Source organism: Macaca fascicularis, chromosome 8, assembly GCF_037993035.2.
Source record: "Macaca fascicularis isolate 582-1 chromosome 8, T2T-MFA8v1.1".
Taxonomy (NCBI): domain Eukaryota; kingdom Metazoa; phylum Chordata; class Mammalia; order Primates; family Cercopithecidae; genus Macaca; species Macaca fascicularis.
The window spans coordinates 21901455-21928200 of record NC_088382.1 but is presented as its reverse complement, the minus strand read 5'-3'; the positions used below and the strand labels follow the sequence as shown (position 1 = coordinate 21928200).

The following is a 26746-nucleotide window of genomic DNA, read 5'->3' as shown; positions in this document are numbered from 1 at the left end:
TGAAGAGTTTTGGGCCGAGAGGCTTCACTGCAGAAGCTACAGGGAGTGGTCGTAAGTGAAGCCAAGAGATGAACATCAGTGAAGGAATTGGGTGAAAGGTTTGTTACATGTGCGGCTTGTGCACTTAGAATGGGAGGTTGTCATCGTTTGGGCCAGCATGGGTGCCAGTCACGAGGATGGACAGAGTTAAATAGTTGGGAGAGAGTATTGGAGTAGGTTATAGTGTTTTAGCATCTCAGATTTAAACAGTGGTATCCTTCAGGCCGTGTTGAGATAAAGTTTCAGCTGTGTCCCTTCATTGTCAAACCAGGAGATCTTGTCTAGTAGTAAAGGACCACATTCTAGTGCTGAGTGACAAGCACCTTGGTGACGTGCCAGCTCACTTCTGCCCGAGCCCGGGCACTCCTCCTGTACAATTCCTGACGGTGGTCATCCTACCGTGCGCTGAGCACTGCCAGTGGCTTGGACAGACAAGCTTGGTGGGACCCCCCATTTTGTGTTATTTGAGGTTGGCATATGATAATACGTGGTTATAGGTGGAGGAAGCTTTATTTTCTGATGTATGCCTCTATTCAAGGCAGGTTTAATGATCCTAAGAAATTTTAAGGAAACTAGAAAACTCATATTTTTCTTTACCCCTTCTGCCTTCCTTGGTGATTTGGAGAAGCTGCAACCACAAAAGAATTGTGTTAGTATTCTGGGTTAGAGAATTAGGACATTTTACTACTTGAATGGGCCTCAGATAGCTTTTTTAAAAAAGTTTTTTAAATAATATAGAATCTGTATTCCAGTTTGGTGGGATATATTACCCAAAGCCACGTGGCTGTCTTGTGACAGATACTGTACTAGAATTCAAGTCACCTGACTCCTAGGCCAGATTCATTCACTGTGCTAGGTGTTGGTTCTCTCATATTCTTCTTCTTCTTTTGATCTGATTTCTCTCATGCCATGTGTCGATAAAGCTGGAAGTCTGAGATGATCTGTTTTCAAGAAACTAAGTTCTCAACGTAGAGCTGCTTTGGGTGGTGGTGGTGGCAGTGTATGCGTTCAATTTGAGGGAAAATTTACCAGGTCAATAGTAAACATATTTCCACATATTTTTAAAGCAATCAGTGAGCTGGCCTTTTAAAATTTCATCTATGTTGAAATATCCCTCTGCGGAGGTAAGGAAGTGGACATTGAGGTATTAAGCCTGTCCTTCAGCCAAGCACTGGGGGCCCAACTGTTACAATTAAAGGAAAAAAAAAATTTCAATTGTATTAATATGTTTACAAAAGAAGAGTGATAAGTAAAAGCAGTGCCCATGCCTCCATTCCATCTGTGTTCACCTGCCTTTCCTGCTTCCTTGCTAGAGGTGGGGGACTGAGCACATGGGATAAAGTGAGCTCTGAGGAAGGCACAAAAGACAAGGAATAAGACTAATGAATTCTCCCCTGATCACGCCTTCTTGATATTTGGGAGATGTGAACCAAGGAGATTAAGTATTGATTTTAATGTATAAAGTGTTAGTCGTTAGCTTGTAAAAAATACTGCTTTAGCTAGTCTCTGAATATAATTGTGTGTCATATGTAGCCCATAGGTTTTATTTATTTAGTAAACACATGATGTTTGGTTCTCATCATGAGCTAGGAGGAAGAAAGGAACTATTAGTGTTCTAATTTTCCAAATAAGGAAACCGAGGTGCAGAGAGGCTGAGTAAGTTGCTCAAGGTCACACAGATGGTGAGTGGCATGCTCAGCCCTCGAACACAGGCAGTCAGCCTCCAGAGCCCGTGCTCTTCCTGGACTGTGCTGAACTGGACCAAGTGATAATGATTTCATGGTAGATCTAGAACAAGACCAGGTATCTTCAGCAAAACAAAAATGTATTTGCTTTGGTATTGCCTTGATTTCCTTTTAAATCCTTTTCTGTTTCAACATCTGTCTTTACTTTGTCATGAAAGATTATTTCAGTGGCAGTATTGGACAGTGATTTTTTTCTGAACACAGGATGACATTGTTCTCGGCTGAACTGCTCGTTTAAAGAAAGGTGAGAGAGGTGGGGAAAGCTGACTGGGGTGTTATAGCACTTAGTTCTTTCCCTCAGAAATGCCTTCCAGGCTTGGGCTCAGCCGTCCTTTGGTGGCCAGAGGGACATTGTTCATCCCTGTTACTCTCCCTACTCAAGTCAAAGAAGAAAATATTCCAAATCTATAATATTCTAGTATCCAGCTGGGAAAGACAATTTTTTTTTTTTTTGAGTGCCTATTTGTCTTTAAAAGTATTAAATACCTTTGTGACATCAAGCAGCTCACTCTGTGTAAGGTGAAAAAGCCTCTTAAAATCCTGGAATAAATCTGGACGGACTATGAGGTTGCCACAAACATAATTAAGGTTTTTGTCATTACTTTCAATGGCAAACTGCAATTAGTTTTGCACCAGCCTAATACATTCTCCCAGGTGCTCTGCCTGCCTGTTGATCCGTGAGCCACATGTCAGCCAGAAACAGCTCACCCTACGCATGGAACACAGTATTTTAATGAAGAAGCAAAGAGAAGCATCCCCTCCCTGTGTGGTCCAGCTACATGGCACTCAGGCTGACCAGGGGTCAGTGGTGCTGTGTGAAGTCCTGTCACATGGCTCCAAAATTAGAAAGGATAATTAGAGACTTACAGTTACACCCGTTTCAATGGGTTCCTTTGTGTCTGGGTGCTTCTCGCTCGCAGGCTTATCAGCAGATGACCACAACTCCAATCAGTAAGTTCCTAAGGCACAAATGTTGTCACTGTGACCATCAACAGAGCTGAATATTGTCCATTTCCATTGAGCTTGGGTTTGGACAGGAGAAAAAGAAATAGCAAATACAGTGACATGGCAGAAACTTGTTTTTTTGGTTCCCTGAAATATATGAAGCTGGTTTTTGAGATAACCTTTGTAGTGTGATAGATCTATTTTATATCTTAGCTTCCTAGTTTTCCTTTCAGATCTTGCTCAGGATACCAACGGTACGGCGGAACAGGTGAATTACATCTGCGTGCAGCTGATCTGCCTGAGGGAAGCACTTCAGTCTGTCTTCAGCTCACTCTGAATTTAATATTTGTGGGGACTTTTTTGTCTTGCTCTTATTTTTTTCTCCCCTTTCTCAAATGGAATGCAGTGTTTGGAAATTATTCTCTTTCTTCCTCAGTTTTTCTCTATCCATATTGTTTGTCCACTTAGGAAGAATTCATGTGAAAGAAGAAGTAGAAATTTGTTGAAGTGCGATTTGAAAAATTGTTTCAGCATCCCAGTTTAAACTTGAAGCCACTTTAATATAATATATAAATATAAAAGAATAAATTAAAAATAATGTGACATTAGTGAAGCTGGTGACAGAGAACAACATTTTGATGTTGTGAAATTGGAGAGATCTGGCTGCCCATGGAGCTCCCGGCTTCTCTTCTGCCATTCGTGGTGGGAAGCTCTGCTGCCTCGCGGCTTCATGAGCTGGTTGCTGTTGCTTCAGTAATCTCTTTAATCCTTTTCTTCTACATTTTAAATTTGTTTGGTCAAAAAAGAGGTTCTCATTTTTCTCTCTCTGGCTTCTTTCCACAGTAGTATAATGCTGACTTGATTTTATTTTTTTAAACCACAAAGGAGTTCCTGCTCAGTGATGTGGGTTAGGGGCTCTTCTAGGTCTCAGAGCCAGTTATTCCTGGTTTTGAATTGTTTCACTTTCTAGGTGTGTATTTATGAATAAGTACGTAAAATCCGAGACCCTTTCCAAGTGTAAAATGAAATTAATAATACCTGTGTTGTAAAGGAAGGAGGAGCAAATGAGATTAATCAGATGGAACAAAAATGAAGAAAAGAAAGTCAAGTGGCCTAACGATGTCTGGTACACAGTAGGAGCTCATTAAATACAAATGAATACCAACGACAGTAGTAACCCAAAGAAAAGTTATCCTGCCACTTGGCCATGGACAGAAGCCCTGCACCAGACACTTACTACGGGGCTTCCTGAGAAATGACCTTCTTTTTGTGCAGCGCAGCGCACTGTGGTAGGTGGAATAGGCCTGGAGAGTTGACACAGAAGACAGGAGGGCGAAGCCATCCTCTTTCTTGGCAGCTTGATCTCGGGCAGGTCTTTTCATTCGTGGAACTTCTGATTGCTTGTTGGTAAGATGGAAATAGCCTTATCAACCAATTTACCGTTTTGTGGTAAGACTTTGCTAAGTTCTAGTTTGTGGATATTTAGTTGAAACCTATTATGGGTTTTGCAGTAGTTTAAGAGTCTAGGGAACAATAAGAAAATAGATAAGAAACAGCCTGGTAAAAAGAAAGATGCAAGGATTTGATGAATGGTTGACTCTAGGACACGTGGGGCTGAGTCAGAATGATTGTGAGAGTTCAAGCATGGGTGACTGGTTGGAGCAAGAAACCCTCCACTGGAGTTGGGGGAAGCAGCAGCGTTGGTAGGAGGACACCTAGTGGGATCAGATATAAAGAGGTCGAATTGGAGGACAGAGAGGGTTACTTGTGTAGGGCTGGTGGGAATATGGGACTGACGGTCACTGGAGAGACTTTGGAGTCACCCTTGTAGACGTGACACTTGCAGCTGTGGGCATGAGAAAGCTCTCAAGGGTGAGGAGTGGGCTGAGGGTGGGACTGTGAGGGGCTCACACAAGAACACTTAGGTTTTACTTATGTGTCCTTCTAATGCCATCTCTGTAGAAAATGTGCCCTGTAAGGTCAGTTTCCTGGCAGCTCTTCTGTGCTTTGTCCCTTCTCCAACAGTGGGTCGATTGTCAGGGAGCCCAGGAGGGAAGCTAAGTGCACTGTGGGTCCTTGGTTGTTCTTTCCGTGCCCTTCAGACAGCCCTCGCCCTATTGGTCTTGTGCCCTCCCTGTTTGGTTCCTCTTTTATAAATTAGCGATGACCTCAGGAAATGGTCCCGGATTTGAAATAGCTATTCCTGGAGACATTCTAACTCTGTGGTTTAAACCTTAAAACAAACCGAAGTCATTCCCTGGATATTGGTGGCTATTGGTGTGAAGAGCATGGTGGGGCGCCTGTTACTTAGATGAGCTTTGATCAAAGAATGGCATCAAATGATAACGGACATTAGAGGTATGAGTGATTACAAGGAGAATCATAGGTCTAAATAAAAACTGGAATGGTGGTTAATACTTTGATCGAGATGATACAGCAATATTTTTATTCCTGTATCAGTACGCTATTTAACTTTTAAAGGAAGCGATATTCATGTTAGCAGAGGTCTCTTAGCACCATATTTGCAACACTGGATGTTATCCATCGAGCCTTGGTTTGGGGAGGAAAAAAAGACACCGACTTTCCTGAGTAAATCGTTCTCTGAAGGTGTTTTACACAGGAGTACAAATTTGCCTGAACTCCAAAGGGGCTGGTTTACAGTACTTTAATCTTGTTTTTCACTTTATAAGCTTGCTGTAAACTGAAATACAGAGCTACAGGCAAACCTCATTTTATTGCACTTAGCTTTATTGCTCTTTGAAGATACTCTGTGTTTTTTTTTTATTCAAATTACAGATTTGTGGCAGCCCTGTCTCACACAAGTCTGTTGGTGCCATTTTTTCTGGTAACAGGTGCTCACTTTGTGTCTCCGTGTCACATTTTAGTAATTATCTCAGTATTTTGGGCTTTTTCGTTACTGTTAAATCTGTTATGGTGACCTGTGGTCAGAGATCTTTGATGTTACTATTGTCATCGTTTTGGAGCACCACAAACCATGCCCATATAACATGGCAAACCTTATCAGTTAGTTTTGTGTGTTCTGATTGCTCCATGAAACCAACTGTTCCCGCCCCCCTCTCCCTCTCCTCGGCCCTCCCTATTCCCTGAGACACACAATATTGAGATTAGGACAGTTAATAACCCTGCAATGCCTCTAAATGTTCAAATGAAAGGAAGAGTTTCACGTCTCTCGCTTTAAATAAAATTCTAGAAAGGATTAAACTTGGTAAGGAAGGCATGTTGAAAGCCAAAATACGCTGAAAGCTAGACCTCTTGCACCAATCAGCCAAGTTGTGAATGCAATGAAAAGTTCTTGAAGGAAATTAAAAGTGCTACTTCATTGAACCCATGAATAATAAGAAAGAGAAACGCCTTATTTCTGGATAGAGAAAGTTTTAATGGTCTGGATAGAAGATCAAATCAGTCACAATGTCTCCTTAAGCTGAAGCCAGAGCAAGGCTCTAACTCTCTTCAGTTCTCTGAAAGCTGAGAGGTGAAGAAACTGCAGCCAGAAAGCTGGAAGCCAGCAGAGATTGGTTTATGAGGTTTAAGGAAAGAAGCCATCTCCATAACATAAAAGTACTAGGCGAAGCAGCAGGTGCTGATGTAGAAGCTGCAGCGAGTTATCCAGATCTAGCTGGAATAATTGATAGAGGGAGCTACAGTAAACAACACATTTTCAATGTAAACCAAATAGCCGTCTATTGGAAAAAGATGCTGTCTAGGACTTTCTTAGCTACAGAGTACGAGGCATTGCCTTTTCTTAAAGCTTGAAAAGACAAGCTGACCCTTGTTAGGAGCTAATACAGCTGGTGACACTAAATTGAAGTTAGTGCTCATTTTCCATTCTGAAAATCCCACGGCCCTTCAGAATTATACTTAAATCTACTGTGGCCTGGCGTGGTGGCTAACACCTGTAATCCTAGCACTTTGGGAGGCCGAGGCGGACAGATCACCTAAGGTCAATAGACCAGCCTGACCAACATGGTGAAACCCCTTCTCTACTAAAAATACAAAAATTAGCTGGGCATGGTGGTGGGTGTCTGTAATCCCAGCTACTCGGGAGGCTGAGGCAGGAGAATCACTAGAACCCAGGAGGCGGAGGTTGTGGTGAGCCAAGATGGTGCCATTGCACTCCAGCCTGGACAGCAAGAGCAAAACTTCGTCTCAAAAAAAATAAAATAAAAATCTACTGTACCTGTGCTCTAGAAATGGAACTACAAAGGCTAGATAACAGCACATCTGCTGACAGCATGGTTTACTGACTATTTTAAGCCCACTGTTAAGACCTACTGCTTAGGGGGGAAAAACGGAAAAAAGATTTCTTTCAAAATACTACTGCTACTCATTGACAAGATGCCTGGTCACCCGGGAGCTCTGATGGAGCTGTACAAGAAGACTGATGCTGTTCTCTTGCCTGCCTACACAATATCCATTCTGCAAGCCGTGGATCAAGGAGTAATTTTGACTTTGAGCTTTTCTGGAAGGAATGTATTGTGTAAAGCTGTAGCCACTATAGATAGTGATTCCTCTGATGGATCTGGGCAAAGTCAGTTGAAAACCTTCTGGAAAGGAGTCACCATTCTAGATGCCATTAAGAACATTTGTGATTTGTGGGAGGAGGAGGTCAGAATAGCAACATGAATAGAAATTTGGAAGATGTTGATTCCAACCTTCATGAATGACTGAGTGGTTCGAAACTTCCAGTAGATAAAGCAACTGCAGATATGGTGGAAATAGCAAGTGAACGAGAAGTGGAGCCTTAAGATGTGACTGAATTGCTGCAGTGTCATGATACAACTTTAATAAATGAAGAGTTGCTTCTTATGGGTGAATAAAGAAAATGGTTTCTTGAGATGAAGTCTACTCTTGATGAAAATGCTGTGCACCTCATTGAGATGACTACAAAGGATTTGGAATATTTCATAAACTTAGTTAATAAAACAGTGGTAGGGTTTGAGAGGATTGACTTTAATTTTGAAAAAAAAAAAAAAAGTTCTGTGGTGGGTAAAAGACTATCAAGTAGCCTCACGGGCTACAGAAAAATATTTTATAAAAAGAAGAGTCCATTGATGCAGCAAACTTCATTTTTGTCTTGTTTTCAGAAATTGCCACAGCCACCCCAACCTTCTGCAACCACCACCCTGATCAGTCAGCAGCCATCAACATTGAGGCAAGTCCCTCCATCAGCAAAGATTAGGACTTGCTGAATACTCAGATGATCATTAGCATTTTTTAGTAATAAAGTTTGTTTATAAATGAAAGTATGTACACTGTTGTTTTTAGACATAATGCTGTTGCACACTGAGAAACTACAGCGTAAACCTAACTCTTATCGGCACCAGAAAATCCAGAAATTTGTATCACTTGCTCTATTGTGCTATTTGCTTTATTGCAGCATTCTGGAATTGAACCAGCAATATATCCAAGGTATGTCTGTCTATTGAATTGGCTGAAGCTGTTAGCAGAGCCTTCATTTTTTAGCACTTGAGACAGACAGTGGCCATGGTGCAAAGGAAGGTAAATATGTGTCTTATGAATGCTAATGAGGATTGATATTAAACTATCCTGTGTAATGTTAGATAAATGCTTCCATTTCGTTATCCCCATACCTCATATGCTGTTTCTTACGCTTGTGCCTGACGCTCTGTTTGCAGGTATTCTACTGGTCTCTGAATCTAAAATTAAAAGAAAGGAAAGCCTTATAAATCACACACTGAACTCCTGCGATTTTCTGATGTTTTCACTCACCATCTTGCCACCCAACAGCATTCACTTGGGAGCTTATTAGAATTGCAGAGACCCGAGCCCCACCCTGACCTGCTACATTAGAATCTGCATTTTATTTTTATTTTTTTTTTTATTTTTTTATTTTTTTTTGAGACGGAGTCTCGCTCTGCCGCCCAGGCTGGAGTGCAGTGGCCGGATCTCAGCTCACTGCAAGCTCCGCCTCCCGGGTTCACGCCATTCTCCTGCCTCAGCCTCCCGAGTAGCTGGGACTACAGGCGCCCGCCACCGCGCCCGGCTAGTTTTTTGTATTTTTTAGTAGAGACTGGGTTTCACCGTGTTAGCCAGGATGGTCTCGATCTCCTGACCTTGTGATCCGCCCATCTCGGCCTCCCAAAGTGCTGGGATTACAGGCTTGAGCCACCGCGCCCGGCCTGAATCTGCATTTTAACAAGAGGTCCACGTGGTTTCCATTCACGGGGAAGTTTGCAAAGCACTGGTCTACAACAGTGGTCCATGGAGCAAACCTGGAGTAGTAAAGCTGTAGTACAGTGGTTCTCAAACTTGATTGCTCATTAGAATCAGACAGGGAGCTCTGTAAGCTTCTCATCTCCAGGCTTCACCGTCAGAGATTGTATTTGTTAGAGTGGCACCTGGACATGGAGAGCGTTAAAAGCTTCCCAGGTGATTCTGATGTGCAGCCTAGGTTCTCAACCCCTTGCTGCTCCCAGGTGTGGGCCTCAGATTAACAGACATCACCTGCGCCTGGTTAGAAACGTGTCTCAGACATAATCCTAGACCCGCTCGAGCAAAATTTGCATTTTAACACATTCCCAGGTGATTCATGAGCACGTTGAAGTTTGAGAGGCATTTACTGGAAGTTGCTTAGAGGCAGAATGCAAAGTCGAGCCAGTCCCTCTTCTCAGCGGGAGTGAGGCTGTTAAAGGTAACTCTGCTTTTGGAGAGGACGATTCCCCTGATGGAGGTTTGTAAGAGTGAGTGCTCCTGGCTGTGAACCTGGAAATGATTTCTTCTGTTGTTTTTGGTGTTGTGGTGACAGGGAGTCCATCCAAATGACACCAGCAGAGGTTGCTTGATTTTCCTGCCTAGGAAACAGTATGGTTTGGTGGTGAAGAGTGTGGGTCCTTAAGTCGGAGTGGTTTGGTTCAAATTTTAGTCAATTCTCTCTCTAAATCATTTACTGGCACTTCATGAGAACTCAATAAATGTTGGCTATTATCAGTAATAACAGTGCTGGAAACATCTTTAAAACGTCTTCAAAGTCGCCTAGTATGAAGGGACTGTGGTAAAATCGAATCGACTTGAGATGTTGTTTTTCTGTAATAATAATTCTAAGAGCCTTCAATTCCTTGACTGTGAGGAGGTTTAATGATAGATTCTTTTATTGTCTTTGTAATTACTCTATTTAGAAGCCCACCTCAACGCAAACAAGGGGGTATTTTCTTGTCAAGAGTAATATTATAAAGTCTTTAGTATAGAGAAAATAAGATGTATTGGTTACGATTGTGAAACAATCCTAAAAGTTCATTATTCATAGATGACATTCATTTAGCAACTGTTTGAGGATTCAGCACATAGTATTAAAAGTATTATACTTAGCTACAGGCCTATACTTCTGTTAGGCCGTGGTCTTCTCAAGTTCTACATATTGGGACTTGGAGAACCCCTGGCATAGTGGCAAGCACATATTGGGCACTCAGTTTTTGTTGAATGAAGAACTTAATGAGCAGCTGCTCTATGGTAGATATTAAGGTGTCTCTCAAACAGGCAGATCCCATAACTTCAGAAATTATTCTAGTGCCGAGCGCAGAGAGCCAGGCTGTACGGTTCCGAGGTGGGGGCTACTTGCATCATGGGATGTCATGGAGGCCCTTGTGGGGGTGCTGCATTTTGAGGTGGGCTGTGAAGGATGAGTTGGCTATGTGTACAGGGTTGTGGGTGGCATGGAGCAGGGTGACGTGTCAGATAGAAGGAGCTAAACTATGGCAGAAGGAGTAGCAGCTGCTTGGATTTGGGGACTTGAGAGTGAAGGGAATTGTTAACCTCTTTGCCTCCTGTTCTGTTAATCGTCCAGACTGAACAGGTGTTGCTACACTCAAAGAGGTTGTAACCTTGATGCAGTTGGCTTTCTAAAGCTTCTGTAACATTTGAGGCATACCAGAAAGTGTACACAATAATAAACCCCTGTCATCTCATCATCCCACTTAGGACATAAGAGCATTTCAGATGAATTGCAGACTCCTCTCCTCTTTATGCCGCCAGGCCCCATTCCTCTGTTTCCTTCCCTAAGTAGTGCAGTAACCATGAGCTGTGAACCTCATTGAGCTGTTGATGTTTATCATTCCTTTAGAGATGTGCATCTGTAATCGTGACACAGTGTTGTTTCACACGCTTTTCAACTCCATACACATGCTCTCTTGTTTCCTTTTGTGAAACTGGCCATTGTGTCTCAGTTCTTTAATGGGTGCAGGTTGCCTTTGCCCAGCAGTGGTGGCTGCTTTTTGAGGACATACCTGTATTTCTAGATTGTCCGTTTTTCTCAATATTCGAAATTCATTCTTATTGACTCGGCCCCAGTTCAGTCGGTTTAATTGCTGTATAGTATTCATTATGTGAACATACTATAACCTGTTTTTTTCATTTTTCTATTTATGGGCATTTTGACTGTCTTGTTATGTCAGACAGCGTGGCGATGTGCAGAGCCTTCACGTGGCCTTTTGGGCACACGTGGAAGAACTTCTCTAGGCTGGGTATATATTTAGGAATAAAATTACTGCATGGTAAGTATAATCATTTTCTGGTGAACCAGAACATTCTTGAAAGGGCATATTACATGGTCTTTGAGCGTATAATTTTTATCCACTTCTGTTTAGAAGTGATGTCGGTGAGTCTGAGGCCCACATCTGGGAGTAGCAAGGGGTTGACAACTTAGGCTGTATATCAGAATCACCTGGGAAGTTTTTAAAGCTATCCATGTCCAGGGGCCACTCTAACATATAGAATCTCTGACGGTGAAGCCTAGAGATGAGAAGCTTACGGAGCTCCCTGTCTGATTCTAATGTGCAATCAAATTTGAGAACACTGTAGCTTTACTACTCCAGGTTTGCTCCATGGACCACTATTGTAGACCAGTGCTTTGCAAACTTCCACGTGAACGTAAACCACTTGGACCTCTTGTTAAAATGCAGATTCTAATGTAGGTCAGGGTGGGGCCGGGAATTGTTTATACCACACCCTAAACTTCTGTTTAGAAAATAATTTTGAGTCTTTTAAATCTCCAGGTCCTGATAATCCCCATATCCCAACAAAAATAGCAGGAGCTCAAGGAAAAGCGTGGAAAAGGGACTGAAGTGAGGCTGGTCTTTCCCTGTTAGGGGCTGACACACACTCTGCCATCTATTGGTTAGGTCTGGCGACCACGGCTTCCAGTGGCTCTCAGCTCCTGCTGTCCCTGGTTTCTCGGATGCTTCTGTGGCAGTTGTTGCCTGTGTCTGACAGCTGTGAGTGTCGCCTGGCCACTTACGTGTCTGAAGCAGGCTTTGGACAACAGGACAATACATATTTTCACATCCACGAGCAGAAAAACCAAAACTAGAAATGAAAATAGAAAAACACAAGTTACATAAGATTAAGTGAATTTAACAGAGCTGAATTGTGTATAATATAAACGACTTAAATCTATTTTGTTGTCTATTTCAGTCATTTCTTTGGGACCAGGCTGTGTGTGCTTTAGGAAACTGCAGTCTAAAAAATAGTTGTTCCAAAAACTTCAGTGCTGTTAAACCAAATCAGTGCCGAAGTTACTTTGTTTTGAACGATGCTGGACGAATGTCTCCTTTCCCTTAAACAGGCAACCACTCCAAATAAGCGTAGACAGTCGCCTTTTCTGCCTGCTGTCAGCTTGCTCTCTGGCTCTTAAAGAGTTAAACTGGAGTTTTGTGAGGTCATGAGTGACTTCACTGGGTCTGGACTTTTGAAGCAGGTCTCTTGGAGGGAAGCTCTGTTGAGAGAGGAGGCTGGGAAGAGGGGGACGTCCTCCTTCAACTTCTTTCAAGTTCGTATCCCTGAGCCCCTGAGGGATCCAGTGGCATTCTGGGAGAATGTCACTGCGGAGTCAGTGTGTAGCAATTTGTACTGGCAACAGAAGCAGCTTTAGAAGTACATTAAAAGAGCCCGTGCGGAAGATGAAAGTTTGCTGAGCAGATGGAATGGGAGAATGCTCTTCAATGCGTGACAGAATTATGGGCAGACTGTTTGCTGACGGAGGTAACTGGAATTTGGTTTATTGCCTTTGTCTGGTCCTAGGCAGTGCTGGATTATGTATAATTGTAATTGTGTAGACTTCCTTAGATTTGAAAATAAATTATTTCAAATGAAAAGCATTATAAGGTGATCCTAGGGGAAAGACTTAGGAACATGATCGTATGTTAATTTCTAAATAAGGATGACAAATGAAGAGTATGTTTATTACAGTGTCTACAATGTTTGGGCAAAATGAGATTTTTCCCTAATGGAGTTGTGCTGCTCTTTGAGGTGCTTAGCCATAGCTGGGTCTACCTAGACTGCATGTGGACTCCAGCTACCCTTTGTGAAACTTCATCCGGGCTGTGGAATGTCACTAATTTGAGCTTGGTCATGTAGTGAGGTCCGTAATGACTACTGCAGAAGGCTATCGTTCTTATTTTGGTGTATCACTGCTCTGAAGGGAAAGTTAGCTGTGCTGTTAGTATGGAAAGATGATTCATCTTAGAATTCAACGTTATGCCTGAAACTTCAAAGACTAACCAGTTATCGAATGAAGAGGGCATAGGGAGTTTTTTTGTTTTTTTCCCCCCCTTTGGAGTTGAGGGAATTTCAGCCTCAGGATTTCTTTGTGGGAAAGTTTCTGTTGTTACGTTGAACAGGCAGGGGATAAGTGAGGTCAAGGATGCTAAAGAAGGGGAAGTGAGCCTAGCCCACTGACACTATGTCCATTTTCAAGATGCCTGTAATTGAAGAGTAATTCATGACCATCCAAAACCCAGCAAGAACTCCAGGACTTGAACTTCCAAGGTAGTCAGTGATTGTAACAGGCATATTTGTGGGTATGCATTGCTGAAATTGGCTTTTCTAGCCTTGACTACAGATTGTAAGTTCCTATTTCCAGTATTTTATAATGCCGTTTGTCTGGCTAGCCCATCAGTATAACAATTTTGCCTCTTCTGTTTGGACATTTTGTTTCATAACTTTAATAAGAAATGACAGAATACTTGAGGGAAAAAAGGCCATTAAACATATTTTATGAGAGGCCTAAGCAGGGTGGCTGTGAGTCTGATTTAGGAGTCATAGGCCCATAGGCTTAAGTTTTACTCCTTACAGTTTGGCCTCTAGCAAGTTACTTAACCACTCCTGAACTTCAGCTTCCTCATAAATGAAATAGGAATGATAATAGTATCTAACATGAGGGGTGGTGGCTGTGAGGATTAACTAGTGTGGAGTGCTTGGAAAGCAATTACCATAGTTCCTTATGCTCTAAAAGAGTTCAGTCAATGTTAATGATCATTGGCTATTGGGATGTTTACATTGTGCTTATGTCAGGCACGTGAGGACTTAGATGTTAGAGCATGATGTTGATGAATTTGAAGCTGTGGGCAAACTCATACTGTAAACACATCAGGCTTCCTTGTGGCCAGGTTCCAAGGTAGCACCTCTGTTCTCATCTCAGCCGGGCCTCTCTCAAATGCAGGCTTCAGTGGCACTGGGGGCTGGGAGAGGAAAATGGGTGGATTAGTGCAAGTCCATCAGCACTTTGTGAAAACATCTGTAGTGGGGAGGGCGTGTCAGTTTCATCACAAACGTGGGGAGCTGCATTGTGTACACATGTACCCCATAGGCAGCATGTGACCCACTGGAGAAAGGGCTGTCAGGACCTGGCCATCGTGTCTGGGTTCTTCCGTAGGTGCAGGTTGCCTTTGCCCAGCAGTGGTGGCAGCTTTTTAAGGACGTGCCTGTATTCCAAGATTGTCCCTTTCTGTCTTTACACTTTAGAGTTGGTAGCTCCGCAGCTGTGTGAAGGCTGCTTAGCTTCTCTGAGTGCCTGGTCTGAGTTTCCTGGTCTGTCACTTGTGGATATTATTTTTATTCCATGGTTATTGAGATTAAATGAGATAAAATATGTGAAAATGCCTAACAGAATAAGTACTAAAAACTTTTTTTTTTTCCTGCCTGAAAAATGGCTCAGTTTCTTCTGTTACAGCCCAGGGAAATTTTTGTAAAATTTGCAAATAGGAATCTTTGTTCTACTTTATAAAGTTCTTACGTTTAATTCAGTGTTTCTAAAGCTCTTGTTGAAAACAGTTTTCTTTTGTGATTAGTTTACATCATCTGGTGTCCGTTTCTTGTTTGCCTTCACCACTTTCCAGTGTAAGCTATCATCCTTATGGCTTTTACACTAAATTTTGATCTAGTTTTCAAAAATATTATGAAAGGAATATGATGCCGATGGTAAAAGTTCAGTTGGAAGTTGCTTCGGCCCCACTCCCCAGAAGGAATCTCCACTGTCAGTTTCTAGTCTATCCTTGCGAGGCAGCATCTGCGTAGCTCTTTGGGATCTGATTTGAAAGTGCCTTATTGGTGCAGAAGTACAGATGTGGTAGGGAAAGTTCTGTCGGGCTTGCCAGCTCCCTGTGCAGCTCGGTCCCTCCCTGCAATTCCGTGGCACAGTGTCCAGAACGTCTGGAGCTCCCTTGATGGGAACCGCCTGCACAGCTGGGTTGTGTCACCAAGAGCTGAATGTGCTTGACAGGTCTAGCTCCAGCCATGCTGTTGCGGGGCGTGTGATGAACCTACAGTTCCTGTAGGAGCTCGAAGAGCTTGCCTCTCAGCCGAGGGCTGGTCTGAACCCGCTGTGGAATCCTGTCCTGAAGTCCTGGGGAGGCAGAGCCTGCGTTGGGTTCCAGCTGGGATTTTAGTCATTGTTTAGCTGGCTGGAGGCTGTGGTTCCGTCGGCCCTTTGGTCTACTGTTACATTTGGCTTTTTGTCATGAATACCATTGGGTGGAGATAGAATAGAAGGTGCTGAATATGGAGTTGGAAGATGTAGGCTCAACTTCCCGCCTTATTGTTTACCAGCTGTGACTTTGGGTAAGACTTCTTTGGTCCTCAGTTTCTTTACTTGCAAGGTGGGACTACTGAGAGGATGAAATAAAATAACGATGGGACAGTGCTAGACGGACTGCAGAGTGCTCTGTGGATTTTGTGGTTTGTTTCTCTTACTGGTTATTCAAAGGACAGCGGTTTATTCCTCTTACCTGTCGAGGTAGACTGAATTGTTGATGCGTCGGAGGCCAAGAACAGTTGTAGCTGTCTGGTGTTCTGGTGTCTTTGCACTTTGTCTCACTTCTGTGGAGATCTTGTGTCCCCTCTGTTCTTGGATGCTCCTGGTATGCATAAGAACCTGTATGCAGAAGGGAGGGAGGCAATAGTGTCTGTGCCCAGCATGTTCTTAAGGAAGCCACTCCCTTTTGTTGATTCAGCTGGTCCTTTATTGAGGCCCTGCTTTTCAGCCGGGGAACCTCGGTTGGTCCAACTCTGCTATTGATGGTGAGACTTGGGAAGAGTCGCGTCCTCTCATGACCCCTCAGTTTGCCCATCTACAGAAGGGATTGGGCTACGAGACCTTTTGTGCATGGGGAGGAGAGATAATGACTATCTTTCTTTTGTACTTCTCCTCTACCTTGCTGCATTCATCGTCTTACCGGGCAATTTTTGCCTCCTTTTAAATAACTTAGGACAATTGTCTTAGAAAAGATAGGGCAAGTGAGTAATGAAGGTGAACGTCAAGCTGAGATGCCATGTTGACTTCTGAGAACTAAATAAATGAAAATCTCTTAAGGGTGACAGGGTATGAAGGATAAGTATCGAATTGTCTTGCCTATAATCTGCTGACCTTGACCTCACTTTGTTTTGTAATCATCCAAAGCTGACCGTCTTCGGTCAGGGCTTCTGGGTCTCAGATCCATTGTTACAGGAGCTGCGAGTATCTGAAGGGAGCCAGGGAAAAAGGATGTCATGACAGCTGGTGGCTGAAATAGAGATGCCACCATGAGAAGACATGGAAAATGAATAATTCTTTCAGCACGAGGCAATAATGCCTTTGGGACAGGGGAGGGGCCTTTGCCAGGCTATGTGGGAGATGTTTGCATTGCTGTGGTTCTGGTTTTCAATGGTTTTCTTCCATCCTGGTTTCCTCAAACTCTTTATTATCTATCTCTTGTTGAACAGAGGAGTACATCTATCCTGTGTGGACATTTTAGTCTGGCTTTCCCATGGCAAGACCGAATTCCTAGATGACAATAATAGGATAACATTTGTATTTCTTGAGTGTTTTGCTGCTGAAAAGATAAACAAGAAGAGTTAAATCTGTCTGTGCAGCTGACTAACCAGAAGGCTTATTAATAGCCCTAGTAGTGGGAGACAGTCACTGGCTGCTAGAACTTAAGCATCTAGCATGTTCCTTGGGGAACTCAATGGCTCGGCCAAGTGTTGGAGACCCATAGAAGATGTCCTTCTGGATGAAACGGTTTACCTTAGATATAAGGAGAAAAGTTTACCTTAGACATAAGGGGAATCATAGTTTCAAAAGACAAGGTCAGTAAGAGGAAAGAGTCCACTTCAGAGATTCATTGCATAGGGTCAGTTCAAATAGATGGCATGGCCGATAGTAGATTTGTAATTAGTGTAGCGCCTCCGAATGATACCTGGCCTCATGTGAGCACATAGCCTATGAATGCTGTTGCCATAGTTGTGAGTAGGAGGACAATGCTGATATTTCCGGTTTCTAGAAATGTAAATGATCCATAGTATAAACCTCGGCTAACGTGTAAGAAGAGGCAAATGAAAAATATGGAAGCAGCATTAGCATGAAAATAGCGGACCATTCAACCGTAGTTTACATCTCGGCTGATACAAGCCACTGAAGAGAAGGCAGTTGAGGTGTCTGATGCGTAGCGCATGACCAAAAGTAGTACTGTAATAATCAGGAGGGTTAGACAGGCACCAAGAAGTGAGCCGAAGTTTCTTCGTGTAGAAATGATAGATGGTGTGGGAAGATCAATGAATGAGTAATTGTCTGTGATTGGGATTCTCTGTTTTACTCCCTTTCACTTGGGATGTAAGTGAAAATTCTGTTGATTTAGGATTTGCCACTTTTGACTAAATCCCTTTACCTTGCATAATTTACTAACAAGTAGATGAATACCTATGTAGATGCCAGTTGTGTAATTGCTGCTTTGGGACTGCAGGTGGGATATGGCCAACAGGTGTAGAAGATAAACCTAAGGGTGATGTAAGGTGATTTTGGCCTTGCATTTTCTGACATCTTGAGAGCAAATATGTCTCATCTTGCATTACGGCTTTGAATTCATCCTTGATTGACTTCGTGGAAATTGCATAGCTGAGCATTTCTTAAAAGCTTAAACATGAGGGAACTAAGAAGTATCCACTTGAAATATAGCCAAAGAATGGCAGTTGCTACATTTTTATGTGACAATAAACAACCTAGGCCATAATCCCCACCGTCTCTCCATTCCTCCCCAACGTCAGGTGAGTTTACTGGTCATTCTGGGACTCCTCTGTGAGTGAGCAACATGGATTTTACAACCCAGTTTTTTCATAGTAATTCCTTTCTTTAAAGGAGAAAAACATTTTTAGTAAAACGATCTTATTGGGAAATTTAGGTTGAACAAAAACAGGTACCCACCACTACACATTCAAGACTATTTCTAGAAGCATCCCTACAGAGAGAGAACATACAGCACTTAAATCTGAGCCGCAGTCTATTAAGTGTTTAAAACTTAATCACCACTGCTACATGCTGCTTCTCAGTTGCATGCCTGACTTGGCTGCCTCTCCATGGGAGGTGGCCATCTCCTGAGTCAGCAGTATCTCTTCCTGTGGCACCCAGTTCTTCTTGGGAGGTCTCAGGGCCATGCAACCAGGGGACCAGCTCTGGCAAGAGGCTGAGAGATTCATCTGCAGATGCTCGGTTGCTGGCCAAGGGTGGGGTTGCCCTACCCTGTATGTATTAAGTATCAAAATCCACATTTCGTTGGCTAGGGTAGAAGTTGTGTTTATCTTGTGTTGCATTCACTTTTATGAAAACACATCTGAAGACTGTCTGATGTAACTGTACACCAACGTGGTTAAACACCGAATGCCTTCTTTTAGAGAAAGTTACTTCATTGTAAAGGAAGTAACAGGATTTAGGAATTTTTTTTTTTTTTTTTTTTTTTTTGACTCTCGAAAGCTTGTGTATCATGTGACCGGTAGCTAGCTTTTCTGTGGTCTGATGCTGTTCTTTTCGCCTGCTTTGTTGCTGGCACATGTTCCTTCCCCTCTTTTCTTTCTCTTCCCTGCTTTTACAGTCTGCTTTATCTTCAACATTCTTTGGGTTATCATGGTTCTTTTTCTTCCCTGAATCTTTAACCAGGCTCATGTCTCCCCTATTGTTTCTGCAGCCCACATTCTATCTTGCTGAGTCTCACTAGTCATTCATGGAGGAGGACTTTAAGTTGTTAGGTTGCTGTGGCCATTGCACACCCAAGGATAGCGTGATTCTGATCCCAGGATTGATGTCCGTAGTAGCCTTGTGTCTGTGGGTTGCACAGAGGGTCACCAGAAGAACATTGTGCTGGCAGTCAGGAGACTTTGGCTCTGGCCCTGCTCTGTTTATACCTAAGTTCTTCATCTCTCTCTGAAGCTTTCATTTACTTACCTGAAAAATTGAATTTGATTAAATAATTCACATGGTGTATACCACCTCCAAAAACTCATTACTTGACTGTATGAAATCATACGAATTCTGGCTCCTTAGATTAGTTCTTTGTGATCAATTAGGGTCTTGCAGGTAGAGTATACCAAAAAAGTAGCAACAGTGCGCATAGCTTGCCCAGTGATTAAGACGGAGCAAGGGGAAGGAGGGAGAGAGCGCTTCCGGCTGGTTTGCAGTCTTCTTGGGCTGCCTCCGCGGCTTGACGTTTGCCTTGTTCTTTCATGGAAGTAACATCCACTGGTTATCTTAGTCTGAGCTGACTGGAGAGACTTACTTTGAAACCACAACTGCACCTTTTCCAGGAAGGGAAGCACCAGGACAGTAGGAGATGATATTCCAGTCTCTTTTCCTTGGCTCAAGTGACTGGCTGATGGTGCATCTTCTCCCTCCCTTTTTCGAAGGGCGTGGTTTCTCGCATGAAAGCAGAAGTGTGCGTGCGCCTCAGCAGCCGAAGTGAAACCAGCATGCAGGAGGTGAAAGGCAGTGTCCAGGCCAAATCGGGAGTTTCTTGACTCTTGCTCATCCAGGGCATGGATAGTGTAGGTTCAAATGGAGGAGAACTTTTTTTCCCTTTAGAGTTAAAGGAGCTTGGGATTGGCAGTGTGGGACCTGGGGTTTTCCTGGGACTTCACATTAGCTCTGTCTTTGGCTGTGTCACCCACCCATTTCTGAGCTGGCCTCATCTTCAAAATGAGGTGGTTGGGCCAAACCAAACAATTGAGGGTTTTTTCCAGCACCAACCTGCCATCATCCTGTAATTTCCCTCTTCATGAGCAAGACCCCTGGAGATGTGGGAAGTGAGGGGAAAGGGAGTTGAGACCAGTCGGTTTCGCTGATGCGTCCTGTGTGTCCTGCAGCTTCTCTGTAGGCAGAGGCTGTCTTTTAATTTTTGCACAGCACTAAGTCCAGGTTACCACTAAATGTTTGAAAATCGATTGTTCCTTTGGTCAGTGTACTGATGTGTTGGCATTTTTTGATCGTTTGTCAGCAGTCTGTGTCCCTCTCTGCTTGGAACACAGCCTCCCAGAGACGTTCATGACTTCCCAGTGTGAGTTTCCCCAGGAGTCGCAGTAGAACTTCAAACTCCCTGTACCTTCACAAGGAACATGTCTCCCTCCAGGGCACGGGAGAAACTTGTACCGATAGTTTCTGCCCCCTACGTTTTTGTTCATTTGATTTTTCTTCAAAAGCCTCAAAGACATTCATAGCCCCACAGCCTCTATTAAATGTTGGCATTCAGGTTGAAGGGGCTGCTTGTGCCCTTGAGCCCTGGAGTTTGGTTTAGCAGGGAACATCACTGTTTCTCTAGAGAAATATTACCTTTGCCTTCCTGGTAACGATATCCCAATCAAAACATTTGTATTGCTACCAATATGGTCAAACACATGCGTTAAAAGGCTTATTGAGAATGTTTTTTGATCATGAGGGAATCCGAAAATCTTTCTTCTGTCTCTGTTCTTTCGCTTCCACAGGGTAACTGTGCAGTCAAATTGATAAGCGTTTAAAATACATCCCATCTCCGCAAAGAATACCGCTCTAGTTACTCCCAGAGAATGGAATGCTTTCGCTAGGCTCTTACCGTTGACTTAAGTGAACAGTATCGAGTGGAGATTATTACAAATGCATTTAATTATTGCTCCTGGTTAAGAGAGATAAAGGATTTCGTTTAGATGTGTTTATTTTCTTCCAAACAGTAACTTCAGTATTCTTTCCCATTAAACCCTGAGACTCAGTGACTAGTTTGAGTTCCCTTCGTCTGCCATTTATTTGAAGTTTTTTTTGTAGAGGTGGCGTCTTGCTATGTTGCTCTGGCTGATCTCCAATGACTGGCCTCGAATGATCCTCCTGCTTAGTCCTCCCAAAGTGCTGGGATTACAGGTGTGAGCCACCACACCCACCCTCTTCTGCTGTTTCTAACTGATGCTGTGGTGGGCCTGTGAAACTCCTGCTGTGGGCAGCAGGGAGGGAGAAGAGGGAGTGAAGGAGCTGCAGCAGCCCTCATGGGTGTGGCTGACACTGCTGACAAGGTTTCGGTGGGGGTGGCCCCAGAGCACTCTCAGTGTGGATGCACCTGTCTTCCGAATGCCCCGCTGTGCACCTGGAAGTGACGACTGATGGACTGATGAGGGAGTTGCCACCCTGCTTATGTCACTAAGTCTGAGAATGCAGACAGGACCATGTGAGTGGGACAATGCAGCTGCCAAAGGCCCAGGGGATGCCGTCCACTCCAGGAAATGCAGGGTTTCTTTGGCTCACTGCTGAGATGACAGCCGTTCCTGAAGGGGTGGCCTGCCCCTCCACACCTGTGGGTGTTTCTCGTTAGGTGGAACGAGAGACTTGAGAAAAGAAATAAGACACAGAGACAAGGTATAGAGAAAAGCGGGGCCCAGGGGACCGGCGCTCAGCTTACAGAGGACCCACGCCGGCCCCGGTCTCTGAGTTCCCTTAGTATTTATTGATAATTATCTTTACCATCTTAAAGACAGGGGAGTGGCAGGACAATATAAACAAAGAAAAAAGAGGAAATCGGCAGTAAGACATATGAACAAAAACCTCTGTGACGTGAATAAGTTCAAAGGACAATGCTGTGCCTAGAGATGCATATGCAAACATCTCCATAAACCTTTTGGCAGCATAGTTTCAGTCTGTCACATGGGGAGAAACCTTAGACAATACCTAGCTTATCTAGGAACAAAGTCACACCCTGCACGCCCAAAATCCATTAAACCTTGAGTTACCACAGCACATGTCTCTTGCAAGGACAAGGTTGGGGGTAGGGTCACAGACTAACAGCATCTCAAATACAGAACAAAATGGAGTCTCTTATGTCTACTTCTTTCTATATAGACACAGTAACAGGCTGATCTCTTTCTTTTCCCCACAGTTCCTCTCGCCGCCTCTTCAAAATCATAGCTATGATCAATACCCTTTAACTCATAAATTACCTATAATTTATGCTGCCAGCTTCTAGGAGTAACAGAATCTCAAATCAGAATGGTAATAATGAAATACACTTTTTACTTCCAAAGCAATATTCTCATAGACAAGATACCATATTTTTACCTCATGTTTTGCCTTTAGGATATACTTACCCTCAAGTTAAAATTTTACCCTCTTTACATAACAAGATTTTAGAAAATCTAGGCCAGTGTGAACTCCTGTGACGCGCTTTGAGCCATCCATGGCTGTACATTCCCGGAGTTAGTGCAAAGCCTTTCCCACCAATTTGGAATGAACTGATCATTGTAACCAGCTTTGTATGAAACAGTTGTTTCAGAATCCAATGCTGTAGTGATGTCATTTTCTTTATACCCAAAGTAAATGCTGTGCAGACTAGCTTATTCTGGAATTTGACTGTACTATTCTTCTCTTGGTTAAAATCTTCTATAGCAGAGGAGCCCTGCTAAGTGAACAATCTCCTTTATACATTGGTTTTTGTGCTTCTAACTAACTTTTCTAATAATCTTATTTTTCCCTAAGAAAGCAGTCCATCCTATTTAATGTGGAGTAGGGGTAGGAATTGAAAACAAATTGAATATGTTCTGATTTTTTTTTTTCCTTTTTAGCATCAATGTGTTTTCAGTAGAAGTGATTCAATCTTAATGTGGTTTGCGCTCAAGGGTACAGAACGATAAGAGCTATAAATATAGTAGATAGGAGGGGGATCGTGTTTAGTCAAGATAAAGTTGTTTCCATGTAAGACCTTGAACTAAGAAGAGAAAAGGTGTTAGATCTCCTAGGAATCTTTAATAGAGTTTTTGAGTTTCTGATGGAAGGTACAAGTGTCTCTCTCATATTATTTATATATTAATGAAATACAACAGGGAAAAGATGAATTTGTAAAAAAATTTCACCCTCCAAGGCCGGGTGCGGTGGCTCAAGCCTGTAATCTCAGCACTCTGGGAGGCCGAGGCAGGTGGATCACGAGGTCATGAGATCGAGACCATCCTGGCTAACACAGTGAAACCCTGACTCGACTGAAAATATAAAAAACTAGCCGGGCATGGTGGCAGGCCCCTGTAGTCCCAGCTACTTGGGAGGCTGAGGCAGGAAGGCGTGAACCCGGGAGGCGGAGGATGCAGTGAGCCGAGATTGTGCCACTGCACTCCAGCCTGGTCCACAGAGTGAGACTCTTGTCAAAAAAAAAAAAAAAAAAAATTCACTCTCTTTAGAATTCTCAGAGGACCCCAGGGAGAAGGCAAACTTTTTCTTTCTTTCCATGGTACCTTCATATTTGAAGACTAGTGATCAGAACTGCTCTAGTTTTTAATCCTGGGGAGATACAGCTCTTAGATAATTATAGGTAATTTATGAGTTAAAGGATATTGATGGGAGTCTTTCCATAATTACGCTAAAATTTGGAACCCCATAGAGCTAGCTGCTGGGCATCTGTCTTACAGGACCAGAACTCAAAACCTAGTGGGCAGAACCTTGTGTAGGGTTAACCTTGTTTTTTTAAATGAGGATATTTGTCTACATAGCCCAGCTAGCCCATTTCCTGACAATATTGCCTTGGGTAAAAAAAAAAAGTCTGTCTTATAAAGTGTTTATAGTAATACCTACTTCCTGGAGATATTGTCAGGATCAATTGATAAAATGCTTATGAAGTCCTTAACATGGTGCCTGGAACCAGTAAGTGCACAATAAATGTCAGCTGTGAATCATCACCACGACCCCCACCATCATCAGTACTTGAATATACCTCTATTTTACCATGCTTTTTATATTATTTCCCTTAATCACAAAGCCCAGATTAGCAACAGATAACAGTATGGCCCACTCATTACTTTTCTACTTCTCTGTTCTTTGTACTGTTTTTTGATGCCCTTGGGTCAGGTGTGTTAGGTGAGGACTGAAATTGTATCTCAAAGCTGTTATTAGAAGAGGAAAGTGTGTTATAAACCCAGAATACAGAGTGCTCTGATGTATCTTTCCCTGGAGGAGGGTTTCCTAATACCTGTTAGATTACTTCATTATGTGAAGGGAAAGGGAAGGAAATGGAGAAATTAAAATATTCTTTGAATATTGCTCAGATTTGTAGGTATGGTGATTCTGATTCCTCATGCTGGAACTTGTCTACCTAGAGCAATAACTTTTGCTACTGGGCTCCTCTCATCCTACTGATGGTTTTGTTTTTTTATTAACAGCTATAGCAAAGACAGCCTTTTAGAGTGGTGCATTGACTGTGGAAAAAGTAACACGGAAACTGAATTTCTCTTTATGAAAGTTAAAATAATACGAAAATACATGGGTTTTTGCTCAAGGAAAGTCCATCCCTGGTTCTATGTGTTCCGGCAAGAGGGAACTTCTGAGAAAGGCTTCTTCTGTACCTTAATGTTGCGTGAGGCTCTGTTTAATCAGTGCATTCATCCCTGATTAGATGTTTATCTAAAACCTTTGCTGAGGAGCTCTTCTTCACTGAATATTAATAGTCCGTATACTAGTAAAGTCATATAACTTTTTTTTTTTTTCCGAGATGGAGTCTCACTCTGTTGCCCAGTGTGGAGTGCAGTGGTGCCGTCTCGGCTCACTACAAGCTTTGCATCCTGAGTTGATGCCATTCTCCTGCTTCAGCCTCCCGAGTAGCTGGGACTACAGGCGCCGCCATCACACCCGGCTAATTTTTTGTAGTTTTAGTAGAGATGGGGTTTCACTGTGTTAGCCAGGATGGTCTTGATCTCCTGACATCGTGATCTGCCTGCCTCGGCCTCCCAAAGTGCTGGGATTACAGGTGTGAGCCACCGCTCCCGGCCAAAGCCATACAATTTTGTGAGAGCTATTTATCTTAAATCATCCAGGTTGCTCTCAAAGAGAACCAAAAATGTTTTTCCCATGTAAACCCTTTATGAGAGCATTTTTTATGTCTTACTAAGTAGTCTCTACAATACAAAAGGGTTATAAAAAGGCATGTAGACTTTGGAACTGTGCAGTGTTCAGCTGCCTTGGGTTTATGGGAATTCACGTAGTGATGCCACATAGAGTAGCTGTGGCTTTGGTCTAAGCTGCTCTGGCTATGGGCCAAATGCTAGTTGGTGTAATCCTCAGTCAGCAGACTGGAGGCTCATTATGGACCCAGCATTAGGCTTCAGGTACTTTTTGCTTCTCAGTATTCCAAGACTTTGGAAATCCTGGTTAACGTCGGAAGATGGTGAGGTCTGAGTTTTTGGCCTTGGAAAGAGCAGAACAGGGCCGTCCACTGCCTTTCTGCTCCTGTGACACGTGGGCAAGGCTTCTGGTAGCTCTTCCTTCCCTACCTCTTCACTGGACTGAAGTATTCCGTTTAGAAATAGAGTAGGTTTTATATTAAAGGTCTAATTTTTTTTTTTTAAAGACTTGATTGAAGGAGTTAGGGCGTCTTTACTAGCTAACGTGTTGAGATTGATTTTGTCATCCTCATGTGTTCAGGGCTTCTGCCCCAGGTGGAATGTTGTAGAAGAATCTTTCTCTGTCTGTCTTTCTGAGGCTTCCTGAAGATAGTTCATTCATGTTAGCCCCAGATGAGGGTCTCTTGAAAACTCAAAGAATTTTGGCTATCTTCATTATAGTGGAGTCGCCTAGGCACGACTGGTTGATACTAGCTGGGCACAGCCTGGAAAAGCCCACACATTCACCAGCGTCCTGCCTCTTACCCACTTCAGACAATGCCTGCTCTTCTACATGGGACCTAGAGAGCCCTGTCTCCTCTCTCCATGCTAGTGAGTGTTAAAATTCAGTGTGTGTGTGTTTAAATAGCAGACACTCTTAAAGTATTACTAAGAACTTCCAGTTGTACCAGCTGTTTGAAAGTACAGCTGCCAGGCTTGTCAGAGCCTGAGTGAGGAGCTGCTGAGCCCCACTCTGGGCCTCCCCAGCACTCCCAGGTTGTCGTTTTTTAGTGGGCTGCCCTCTCTAAGAAGATACAGCAGACTTCTTTTCCACGCAGTGCCTGAGCATGCATGAATATTGGCATACACACTAGCCAGCCACAATGAACACAGCAGTCTGCTAAGCCATCCAATTAGTGTGGATGCTACCTAGCTGTCTTAGGCCTGAGTTGTCAATGCTGGTCACAGGCTTAGCAGGTGGTTTGGGTTGTAAACTTGATTTTTACCCAACAGAAATCACGGGACTTTCTTCTGCTTTCTATCCTGTACTTAGGTCCTTGTTTTAGTACTTTTAAAATGGAGCATAGTATTCTAATAACCTTACCAGGTATAGTAGACTGTAGTAGAATTTTAGAGGTGCAAGGTACATTCATCTATCGAGAGAGAGAGAGAGAGACACACACACACACACACAGATGAATGTACTGATCTCAAGGAATTGTGGCAACTTGCCCAATGTCACACCATTAATAGTGAAATTGGAACTAGAATTCTCTGTATGTATTCTATATTCCAGAATATTATCATCATGTGCCTCTCCAGTCTGACCGCTGTCTGCGAATCTGCTATCCCACACTGACCTCACAGACCTCTCC

At 43.1% G+C, this 26746-nt stretch overlaps 1 protein-coding gene across 11 annotated transcripts in view; it reads left to right on the top strand.

Moving 5' to 3' along the window:
* The window catches only part of PSD3 (pleckstrin and Sec7 domain containing 3), a 554389-nt gene that overhangs the window by 222117 nt on the left and 305526 nt on the right, over positions 1 to 26746 (top strand). For 2 of the 11 annotated variants that reach the window (XM_065518955.2, XM_065518959.2), the window contains exon 1: positions 12480 to 12743. The exons of 8 other annotated variants lie outside the window; for them this stretch is intronic. The gene's annotated coding sequence lies outside the window, so the exon portion shown is untranslated. Of the gene's footprint in view, positions 1 to 12479; positions 12744 to 15275; positions 15600 to 26746 lie in introns of those variants that run through there. One more of the 11 variants, XM_065518956.2, reaches the window with a different exon arrangement.